Source organism: Schistocerca cancellata, chromosome 5, assembly GCF_023864275.1.
Source record: "Schistocerca cancellata isolate TAMUIC-IGC-003103 chromosome 5, iqSchCanc2.1, whole genome shotgun sequence".
Classification (NCBI taxonomy): domain Eukaryota; kingdom Metazoa; phylum Arthropoda; class Insecta; order Orthoptera; family Acrididae; genus Schistocerca; species Schistocerca cancellata.
In genome coordinates, this window is record NC_064630.1 from 150,864,417 (window position 1) to 150,876,671 (window position 12,255).

Genomic DNA, 12,255 nt, shown 5'->3' on the forward strand with positions numbered 1-12,255 from the left:
ATTGTCAACGGGTCTGTGCCAATGTGGATTGACAGGGAACCAATAATGACAATCATGACGATTTAGGGTGCCATTGTTTTTGAATGTGGCTTCATCTGTGAACATAACGTATGTAAAAAAATCATTGTCACCTCTTATCATTTCCAAGGCCCATTGGCAGAAATGCATCCGTATTTGCATATCTTCTGGCATTAATGCCTGTGTCAGTGTGATATGATACATATTTATATGCCTTCAGAATCCTCAAAACAGTTGATTTCAGTATTGCAGTTTGTCTCTGAATCGCAGAACTACTAATTTCGGGATCCAGTTGAACACAGGCGAGAATGGTAAGGGTATGAGCGTCATTTTCATGGTATTTGAGATGACGAGTTGGATGGTGCATGTATACATTTCGAGCTCGTTGAGTGCAATTTCGAATAATGTTTTTGCTTGGATGTCGTCTGTTTGGGAAACGATCCACATACAACTGCGGAGCTGCAGCGTAATTGTTACAGGATTCACTTAAAATTAACATCATATCAACAATCTCTGTAGGAGGATAGTGAGCCACGTTTCGCTAAGAAACGTCAGTTGATGTTTACGGTTCACAATCTGAAAGTGAAGCGATGTGTGATTGAATTGCACCGACCTTTATGCTGAGCCATAGTTCGAAGTCTGGCCATGGTAGCACCACATTCGAGTGAGTAATGCAATTGTGAAGAGTTTCCTAACGAGATTTTAACACTATTCCGCCTCCCTCCATCAAAACCTGTGCAGGTAGGATATATTTTGTAAAAAAACAGCTTAATTTGGCGTAATGAAAGAATTTGTGCACATTTTGTATCGATTTGATGAGTCCTTCTTGGATCATTCTAAATAAATCAGAGTTCTTCCACAATTTTAATTTTTCTTGATTTCATCGCCATCTGTCAATGGTTTAAATAGACAAAACTTGGGTTTCCATTTAAGATTTAAAAGTTGCCCTCCCGCGCCGCCCTATGGGGTGGGGACTGAGGGGTCACATGTAGTATCATTTGATGTCCCCCTTTGAACTTACGTACTTGTCTTACCCACTATTTTTACATGATGTATAGTTTTCGAGATATTCTCATCTGAAACTTCAGATGGACCACCCTGTATGAAAAGATGACCAAATAATGTAATATTAAATTTCAGTCATTGCATGGAATGTAAACAAACAGTGATATACTGTCATATAATAATACCAGTTAGATCTTATTAACTGTTTATCATGAAATAAACTGTAACTATTTATTGTATGTGGTTAAAAGACAGTATGGCATTCCCCAACTGCATTTTTTTAGATTACGGACAATATACACTCCTGGAAATTGAAATAAGAACACCGTGAATTCATTGTCCCAGGAAGGGGAAACTTTATTGACACATTCCTGGGGTCAGATACATCACATGATCACACTGACAGAACCACAGGCACATAGACACAGGCAACAGAGCATGCACAATGTCGGCACTAGTACAGTGTATATCCACCTTTCGCAGCAATGCAGGCTGCTATTCTCCCATGGAGACGATCGTAGAGATGCTGGATGTAGTCCTGTGGAACGGCTTGCCATGCCATTTCCACCTGGCGCCTCAGTTGGACCAGCGTTCGTGCTGGACGTGCAGACCGCGTGAGACGACGCTTCATCCAGTCCCAAACATGCTCAATGGGGGACAGATCCGGAGATCTTGCTGGCCAGGGTAGTTGACTTACACCTTCTAGAGCACGTTGGGTGGCACGGGATACATGCGGACGTGCATTGTCCTGTTGGAACAGCAAGTTCCCTTGCCGGTCTAGGAATGGTAGAACGATGGGTTCGATGACGGTTTGGATGTACCGTGCACTATTCAGTGTCCCCTCGACGATCACCAGTGGTGTACGGCCAGTGTAGGAGATCGCTCCCCACACCATGATGCCGGGTGTTGGCCCTGTGTGCCTCGGTCGTATGCAGTCCTGATTGTGGTGCTCACCTGCACGGCGCCAAACACGCATACGACCATCATTGGCACCAAGGCAGAAGCGACTCTCATCACTGAAGACGACACGTCTCCATTCGTCCCTCCATTCACGCCTGTCGCGACACCACTGGAGGCGGGCTGCACGATGTTGGGGCGTGAGCGGAAGACGGCCTAACTGTGTGCGGGACCGTAGCCCAGCTTCTTGGAGACGGTTGCGAATGGTCCTCGCCGATACCCCAGGAGCAACAGTGTCCCTAATTTGCTGGGAAGTGGCGGTGCGGTCCCCTACGGCACTGCGTAGGATCCTACGGTCTTGGCGTGCATCCGTGCGTCGCTGCGGTCCGGTCCCAGGTCGACGGGCACGTGCACCTTCCGCCGACCACTGGCGACAACATCGATGTACTGTGGAGACCTCACACCCCACGTGTTGAGCAATTCGGCGGTACGTCCACCCGGCCTCCCGCATGCCCACTATACGCCCTCGCTCAAAGTCCGTCAACTGCACATACGGTTCACGTCCACACTGTCGCGGCATGCTACCAGTGTTAAAGACTGCGATGGAGCTCTGTATGCCACGGTAAACTGGCTGACACTGACGGCGGCGGTGCACAAATGCTGCGCAGCTAGCGCCATTCGACGGCCAACACCGCGGTTCCTGGTGTGTCCGCTGTGCCGTGCGTGTGATCATTGCTTGTACAGCCCTCTCGCAGTGTCCGGAGCAAGTATGGTGGGTCTGACATACCGGTGTCAATGTGTTCTTTTTTCCATTTCCAGGAGTGTATTATTAGTCATACTGGGATGAGCTGTCCATATGATCTTTTGCAGACTCGCTAACTGCAGCTTAGGAGCACAAGTATAGAACAATACTTTACTTTTAACACTCTGCTTCCCCATTCAGCTTGGCCACACGCGACCAAACTGTCACCCAGCCACCTTAACCTAACCCTCTGATTACACTACAGATCATCACAACAAAATGCCTATTCAATCTTGTTATGTCAGTGTTCATTGAAGGAGATAAAATAGGTGTTTATCCAACCTGAAAATTAATTTGCCTAAGAAAATAGCATCTGAAATGTAGTGTTGCAGAAAAATGGTGAAAATTATATGGGTATACCGGTTAACTAAATAGGTGGTACTGAATAAATATGGTAAGAACAGAAATTAATATCACAATTAAAAAATGGGACTAACTGTTAGGACACATCTCGAGGCATCAAGGAATCATCGAGGTAAGGGGGTGGGGTAAAAATTACAGAGGCGCACCTAGGTTTTAGTACTGTAAGCAGGTTCAAATGGATGGAAGTTGTGCCTTACAACAAAATGTAATGGAAGCTGTGTATTATAACAAAATGCACCCAAGTTTCCGGAGTAAATTAATTACAGTTACAGTCAATGCTTTTAAGTGTAATATCCTTTTGGATTTGTGCATCAGTACAAATTTGCAGGATTGCTTCTAAAGGGCATCAAACGTACATCTGTATCATTATTATTTACAATTAACTATTCTCAATTCCAATATTTACTATCAACAAATATTTGACATAATAGTCAGTGGATGTAGACCCATTTATAACATGGTTCCAGCATGTACAAGAAAGCATAAAACAACCACCATCCGAACAGCCCATGAAGGGCCAACGGTACTGTCTGGCTGCCATGTCATCCTCAGCCCTTAGGCATCACCGGGTGTGGATACAGAGGGCATTTGGTCAGCACACCACTCTCCCAGCCGTTGTCAGCTTTTGTGACCAGTGTCGTTACCCCTCAGTCAAGCTGCTTCTCAATAGGCCTCACAAGGGCTCAATGCACCTTCTCGCCAATAGCACTCAGCAGACCCAGATGGTGACCCATCCAAGTGCTAGCCGAGCCCAACAGCTCTTAACATCGGTGATCTGATGGGAACTGGTGTTACCACTGCAGCATGGCCATTGGCCAAGAAAAATATTGGTTTCATTTTTTATTGTGTTCTGACTGAAGGAAACTAGGGTGCAACTGCCTTGCACATGTTCCTTGGTGTATTACATAACTCACAGACTTCAGCATGTTTACACAAAAAACATTAAAACTTATTTTGTATTTAAGCATTATGGGCTCCAAATATTTAGGTTTTCTGTGTAATATCACTCCTAGCAGATTTGTATGTTCGCGATATTTTTTTATTTCAGTGTTACAAAATCACTGATTAAAAAATTGGCTATTTAGAAATTGCTTTCCCACAAATAAAGAGTATTAGATATGTATTTCAACACAGGAATCAAGCTGTACAGGATACTCCCTCAAGGCAAAATTCACATCCTTTGGCAGTACTTTATCAGTGGTGTTACTAATGCAATATACCTTATACCCTTGGTCCCTGCAAACCAAGTTGAACCTACAATATTAGACAATGAATGCCAGTGTAATTAAATCTCAATTAATACTGTAATGTTTAATACAATTACAATTCCACATTTTGCTCTTCTTTACTTTGGGTGCATTTCCTTTGCCACAAATCTGTAAAAATGTAATTGTAAAGATCACAGTACAGTGTGTAGAAATACTATCAATTCTGTACAAATTACCGTGAGTACTGGTATTAGCTAAAAATTACAAACACAACATAAACCATTGTTGATTAGCATATTTATGACTTTAATGTAGAATAGAAGCAAATTCTTCAGAGACTGGGGTATTAATACATATATATATATGTGTATATACATGTCAAAATAAGAGTTTAAAACTGCATCAGAATAATGGCCACAAAGGATGAAACTCAAGAAATGTACCAAGAACTGTTCTTCACTTGTTAACAGGAAAAATAAAACCACCTTAAATGCGCACATCCTAAGCTATTTATTTTACATTACTTACCATCTCATGAGTGGAATATAGTCATTTTTGAGCACTTCTGTAACATACTCTTCCTGCCCATGTATCTTAAATAAGCCAAAAATCTGTAGACATTCTTGAAACACTTAATGATTTCTTCTGCTGTATTTTATGCACATTCCTCAAGCATGCAGCATCAGTATTTGGGCATAGTCTGACAGTGTTGAGACAATACACAGTAGTTGAACTGAATGGGATAACTTATGTTAATGATGTTACTTCCCATGTTTTGGTGTGGGAACAGTCTTGTGTTGACTTTATAAAGTTCTGTCAAATCATAGTTAAAATAAGACACCTCTTTGAATTACATATTTCTAGTTCGTTAATGAAGTTGCTATAGGTGAACATGGATTCAACCTATTTACAACGAGAATCATCAAACTCGTTGGCATACTTCATTGGGAATCCTATATAATTTCGTTGCGAGGAATGTACGATCTGCTGAGTTGGAAGAAGCCTGATCCCTACTGAATGAGGCCAGCCACCTACTGAGCAGCCCACCAGCGGTGAGCACAAGCAGTGTCGTGGTTGATGCAGGTCAGTGCACAAATGGGTGTCACAACAGCCTCCCAAATTAAAGAGCAGTCTCAACAACATGAGAGATGCTGACACCCCAGGTGGACATCCACAACAATCACCCTGAGATGAAAGGCAAAAAGGTGATGTTGGCCAACTGCACAACACAAATGAGGGAGGCTACCTGAGAGGATAATCAGATCAATTTGAGCAGTGAAGATTGACCAAACAGTGATAACTGATGAAGTAATCCACTACTTGGCTACCATACTGGAAAGGAAAAGGTTAGTCCCAGCTAAGGCTGGAACCTGAGAAAAAATCTCAAGGCATAACATTATTTACTTGCCATTTTCTTATAATATTTTCTTTAGCTATACATGTACCACATATAAATTCAATGTTCTTGTCTTTTCTTTGGCTATATGTACTATTTGTGTGTAAAATCTGTAACAGCAATCTAAGAAAATAACTTAAAATGACCAGACTGAACAAAAGAAATTACCTGCTTTTTGCAAGAAAAGGAATATAAATGCAATAAAAATAAAAGTTGTTAAAACCTATGGTTGAAAAGTGCAGTTAGTATGCCCTCAAATAGCTTGCTCCTCCCCCTGACGGAGGAGAAGGGGGGGGGGGGGGGGGGAGGACAATGATAATGTCCTTACCTTGAATTTTGGTGGGGCTTGGATAGCAATGGATTAATTTGCATCTGCTAATGTTAACAAAAATGAGATACAGTATGAAGCCATGTTGTTAATGACATCCCATACCCTTGGTTCTAAATATGTGTTACTCTGGGAATATAGTTCATAGTTATTTATCTGAGTTATTTCTTTGAGAAAACTTTTTTTTTCCCAGACAGTTAAGAATAATCAGTGGACAACCTGTAGCTTGTGACCATTCTTATACCCAGACAAATTAAGAAAAATAAAGGAAATAATTTATAAGCTTTTGAAACTTTAGGAAAATACTCATACTGGATGTAGTAGTGAGAAACAAAAAAATTCCCTCCCATAGTGGGTGAGCATCTGCCTCCACCACCCCTAATTCAATTTTTTGAACTTTATTTTTCTGTTTTTGTGAAAAACAGTTGATCTTTCGAAGACATCTATTATGACAAAAAATATTTCTAGTGAAATTCTGCTCAAAGAAGTTCAGATGCATGTTTTAACCAAGATAAACACTTTAGGATTACAGGAGACCACTCACCAAAAAACAGAAGTATTGAGTTGTCGATAGGCACGAACAAGAAAGAAAACTTGCTAGCTTTAAGATTTATCTTTTGATGAGCTAGACTAACAAAAAACACTCTCTCTTTGTCTCTCTCTCTCTTCTCTGAAGAATCTAGAAAACTGCATACTCCTTGCACAGTGGCATCAAACTTGGTACAAAGAGTGTGGACCCCATTTCAAACAGAGGAGTGGTTTGTCACTAATTTCGAATAGCAGTCTAGATGATAAGTTTTCTGCAGCTACTGAACACAAAACATTGTTGATATGTTGCAGCTTTTCTGCAAGAATCATAATTACATTTCTCTGCTTTCTCAGGCAATGTGTGTTTCAGAGTTAATTGTTTCATTGCCATCAATATCTTAATAAAACTCTCGTGAGTGGGGTTCAGTGATCCAGAAAATTGCCACCAGCCTGATGTGTGTCAAAAGATGTTGCTGAGGTCTCCATCACAGCAGTGCATAGCAGGAGAGACATCAGGCAGACATTGAAACCCTGTGGCAGCATCATGTTTACTGCAACAAATAAATTAAAGCAATACTATCTTTTTGTTTCGTCACCAGCCTACTCAGTTCGGATATGAGATGACAGTGTAAACTTTCGCAGGCTCCCCCCCACAAATCTCCTCACAAAAGTCTACACATGGCACTCACCATGAAATGAACTCTCATAACCATCTCTCAACCACATCATTTACATTTACAATAGCTATAGTTTAAGATACACAATCAAATCAGTGCCCTCAACTAGACATTTCCATTTCAATCACAGAAATTTTGTCATTAATATTATCTTGTTAAATACACAGAAGCAGTCTCTATTAAGAAGTTATTTTTCCCAAACATGTTTGCAGAAATAAGTAAATTATTGCCCAGGTCATCCTAAAATGATGGATTTATTGCATCAGAAGACCAGAAATCCTCACAACCTTTGCTCCTGTAGCATAAACCAGGTAAGTAACATAGCCGTATGATATATTATTTTAAACTGTATTTATCCAAGACAAAAGAAGTGACTTCATTCTTGTAGGTTTATGTCCAAATCAAACAGTTACACGATATTTCCATATTTTTTTACCTTGTTTGACTTAAGCAGTATTTTTTTCCACCTTCATTTGCATTGGAAGGAAATGAAACTCCATCATTCTGGCAGAAACAGCTGTGCCACACGTGCCAGCTGAAGAAAATCAGGAAATGAAAGCAGATAAATGGCAACAAATAATAGCCATGAAATCAAACTTACTGTACTTCAGTTGCCACTAAAATCTTTTTCATATATATATTTAGTTTGGTAATAATTCTCAAACATGATGATGAGCAGAAACTGTCATGAATTTCAATTAAGAAGAAAACTACTTCTGCGAATCTTAATATCAGTTTCAAGTTTATGCCCTGGACAAATTTCCTCTCTTTTTATTTTCTTTACTTATAACTAATTCAATTTGAAGCAACATTCAGTTGGCTGCTACTCAGCCACAGATCTGATGCAAAAAGCTTTGTGGAAGACTGTGTCCATCTTGATGGAGACCACATAGTAAGAGATAAGCTCCACTCATGGCAAGGTATACATTGCATGTACTGTCTATTGGTAGAAACCTGATAGTCGGTCCTTACTTTTGTGGTCAATGGGACATTAAACACTAATCTTCACACAATGGAAAATCCATTATGTAATAATGACAATGTTATGAAAAGGGTAGTTGGTACTCATCATATAGCAGAGATACTGAATATATGTTGTCTAATTGTGATAAATGGCTGATACCTTTGTTTGACAATCTTTTTGTTGTGCCTAACTGTGAACCAGCATCTCCACTATATGGTGAGTAGCAACTGTCCTTTTTATAATATTGTCAAACATTAATCTTCCTTTTTTATTGCTGTGAGATGACAAAGTAATCCAGGTACAGTTTTTGGTGTCAAATGCTTTTGTTGTTATAACCAGTGCTTGATTTGTGATGGTATACTGTACAGATACCTCTAATAAAAAACAATTAAACCACTGTTTTAAGACATTAAGTTAAAAAAAACAGTCCCTGGTAGGTCACAGTACTGGTACTTATACTTTTTTTACAAACCAAACACTGGTCATATCTGTTGCTACTTCTACTTGACCTGTTTCTGGTAGATCATGTCATATCCAACAGGTCAAACCCAACTGAACATATCTACAAGAAACTGTTGTAAATAAGTGTACATTTTCAAAGCCCATATGTACTCTCACAGACTGATCAATCCGGAGTTACAAGCAGAGGAGAAGAATCAAAGAACTGAACACATGATAAATAAAAATCTGTGTATCATTGCCTGAATGTGTTACAACTGGCTCACTATACCTTATTCTAAACATATACACTGTAAATTTTTAATGAGGTTTCTAGGACAGATGAATATTCAGTATTTATTTATCCCATTCACATTCAGATTGTTGGAAGTTATGCAGTCAAGACTGGTTCAGTAACATCTGACTGCAAACCAAGAACTTCATGGGAGATTTCCTCGCAACACGAGAGAAAAGTAGGTACAAGTTGCAGTTGACCGAAATATTCATATGTCGCTAATAGGTATCACATTTAAACCAATACTGCTGATGTCTTAACAGTCCACAGTAAGCAAATAAATTTTGAGTAATTGAATACATTATAACAAAACATTCAACATTCCATGCAGAGCCAATCACAACATATTTTAATTTCATACTTTTCACAGCTTTACTTTTGATGAAATGTAAGCAACTCAGTTAAAAAGTATTATCCTTGGACCTATAATTATTAGTTGATGGATCAATTAACTCTTGTCAAAATGCATACACCCCCTCCACCTCCAACAAAAAAAAAAAAAAAAAAAAAAAAAAAAAAAAAAAAAAAAAAAAAAAAAAACATACACACACACACACACACACACACACACACACACACTTGGTTGTACAATCCTGTAGTTCTGGTGTGATACTGGATTTTCAATGTGTTTCTGAAAACAAATCAAAGATATACTGAATGAATTACTGAATGCTTTATGATAGAACCTGGCAGTAATGAAAAGAAAAAACATAAGTAGAATATCGTCACTGCATGTCAAATTAGAAAAGAACTAAGTATGTACTGAATTTTGCATGTACAGCACACCACTCCATCACCAATGAGACACAAATCAACCTCAAATGAAGTACGTATGAGTAAAAACTCCTGCATTTGAACAAATATCAAGTTATCAAAAGCTGTCGCACATATTCATCTAATCTGATCGCATATTGCATCACATTGAAAGTTGGAGGCTGGAGATAGTGATGCTAGTGTAGGTGCATCTTCAAGCCATTGCGCATTCTCACAGCACCTTCATAATATACAGGGTTATTACAAATGATTGAAGCGATTTCACAGCTCTACAATAACTTTATTATTTGAGATATTTTCACAATGCTTTGCACACACATACAAAAACTCAAAAAGTTTTTTTAGGCATTCACAAATGTTCGATATGTGCCCCTTTAGTGATTCAGCAGACATCAAGCCGATAATCAAGATCCTCCCACACTCGGCGCAGCATGTCCCCATCAATGAGTTCGAAAGCATCGTTGATGCGAGCTCGCAGTTCTGGCACATTTCTTGGTAGAGGAGGTTTAAACCCTGAATCTTTCACATAACCCCACAGAAAGAAATCGCATGGGGTTAAGTCGGGAGAGCGTGGAGGCCACGACATGAATTGCTGATCATGATCTCCACCACGACCTATCCATCGGTTTTCCAATCTCCTGTTTAAGAAATTCCGAACATCATGATGGAAGTGCGGTGGAGCACCATCCTGTTGAAAGATGAAGTCGGCGCTGTCGGTCTCCAGTTGTGGCATGAGCCAATTTTCCGCGGGCTACGCGTGAAACTTGCCCGCACGCGTTCAACCGTTTCTTCGCTCACTGCAGGCCGACCCGTTGATATCCCCTTACAGAGGCATCCAGAAGCTTTAAACTGCGCATACCATCGCCGAATGGAGTTAGCAGTTGGTGGATCTTTGTTGAACTTCGTCCTGAAGTGTCGTTGCACTGTTATGACTGACTGATGTGAGTGCATTTCAAGCACGACATACGCTTTTACTGCGCTCTCGAGCGCTCTGACGGCAGAAACCTGACGTGCAGTTTCAGCCGAACAAAACTTTATGAGTTTTTCTACGTATCTGAAGTGTGTCGTGACCATATGTTAATGAATGGAGCTACGGTAAATTTATGAAATCGCTTCAATCATTTGTAATAGTCCTGTATACATTTACTAATAAGGTGTTACATAAATAAATAATCACAATTCCAAAAGAATAGTGGTTTCTTCCACTCGCTGGAAATAGTGACATCACTGCAAAACAAATATTCGCCCAAAAATCAAGAACATGAAATCCTCAAAAATTAACACAAAAAAATTACAAAAATAAAAACTAGTGTTGTAAATTTCACGTGACCTATGCATCTCAAATGAAGACCTCAATACCAGTAACCCACACAGACCTCAAAAACTCAACACAATTTTCACTTGACCTACATAGCTCCAACAAAGCCCTAGATACCACACTTACTCTGTCTATACTCTATCTAAATCAAAGTTGTCAGTATAACAAACCAAATCATGCTCACATGACTAATATTAGAAACGTACCCTAACCAACGATGGTATATCAATACCCATGATACCTACCCAGAACAATCCAATAATTACTGAACACTAACACGGAAATCCCAAATATTCATGAAAACTTTCACCACCAATTTCAATACACACAAACAAGTCCACCTAATGCAACAAGCAATGAGTTACTCATAAATATCTGTATCTTCTTCACAACTGAAGAAAAGAGAAAAACATTACATCTCCGACCACAACAAACTCGAGGCACTAATATTTACAAACATAAAAATGAATCCATCAGGCAAAACATGCAAATTCAAAGTAGGCCCTAACTCACCAGAAAGCCAGCACAAATTCTCTCAATAGCAACCTGAAACATTCAATTCATGTCAAACAACTCAATAACAAACATCCAGCACAAGAGAGTGCCACCAAATACTACAACACACAATCTACAAACACAAAGACTCAAAAACATCAAGGCTGACAATGACATCACAGGTCAATGCAGATAGGTGTAGCATCAGCACCTGACCTTGTGCGAATAACCTCACGTTAGTCTCGGCTAGGAAACAGTGACGGGGCAATGACTGCCAGTTGGCAAGAAAACAGGACTAAATTATCAGAATGAAATTTAATTACTGTCGGAACATTTATTCAGAGTTTCAATCTTTTTGGTACAACCCAAAAAGGCCAGTACTGCCTGCTTTGCACTAAGGAGATCTTTCTCACTGAACTGGCCCACAAACAGAACTGACAGCATAGTTTTATTCAGTCTGTCCTACAGCATTTTGTAAGCAGCACAGCTAAGATCTAAAAATTGTCCATTCTAACATTGGAATAATAATACTTACATCCTAAACCATTTACTCCCTAATGAAACTTATGATTAATAATAAACAGTTAATTTGCTAGACACTGATTTGATTTACAAATTTTCTGACTGTCAGGAGAGACATTCATATGAATCCTTACTTGCTATTTCAGCATCTTGTTTTGCAAATGGAAAATTCCCACGGTATCTCCAGTTTTGCTGCATTTCTGTTCCTGTTTATAGCGAGTTTCATC

At 39.6% G+C, this 12,255-nt stretch overlaps 1 pseudogene; it reads right to left on the reverse strand.

The window, feature by feature from the left end:
- Positions 1–3,782: 3,782 nt before the first annotated feature.
- LOC126189960 (5S ribosomal RNA) lies at positions 3,783–3,901 on the reverse strand (annotated as a pseudogene).
- Positions 3,902–12,255: the final 8,354 nt, after the last annotated feature.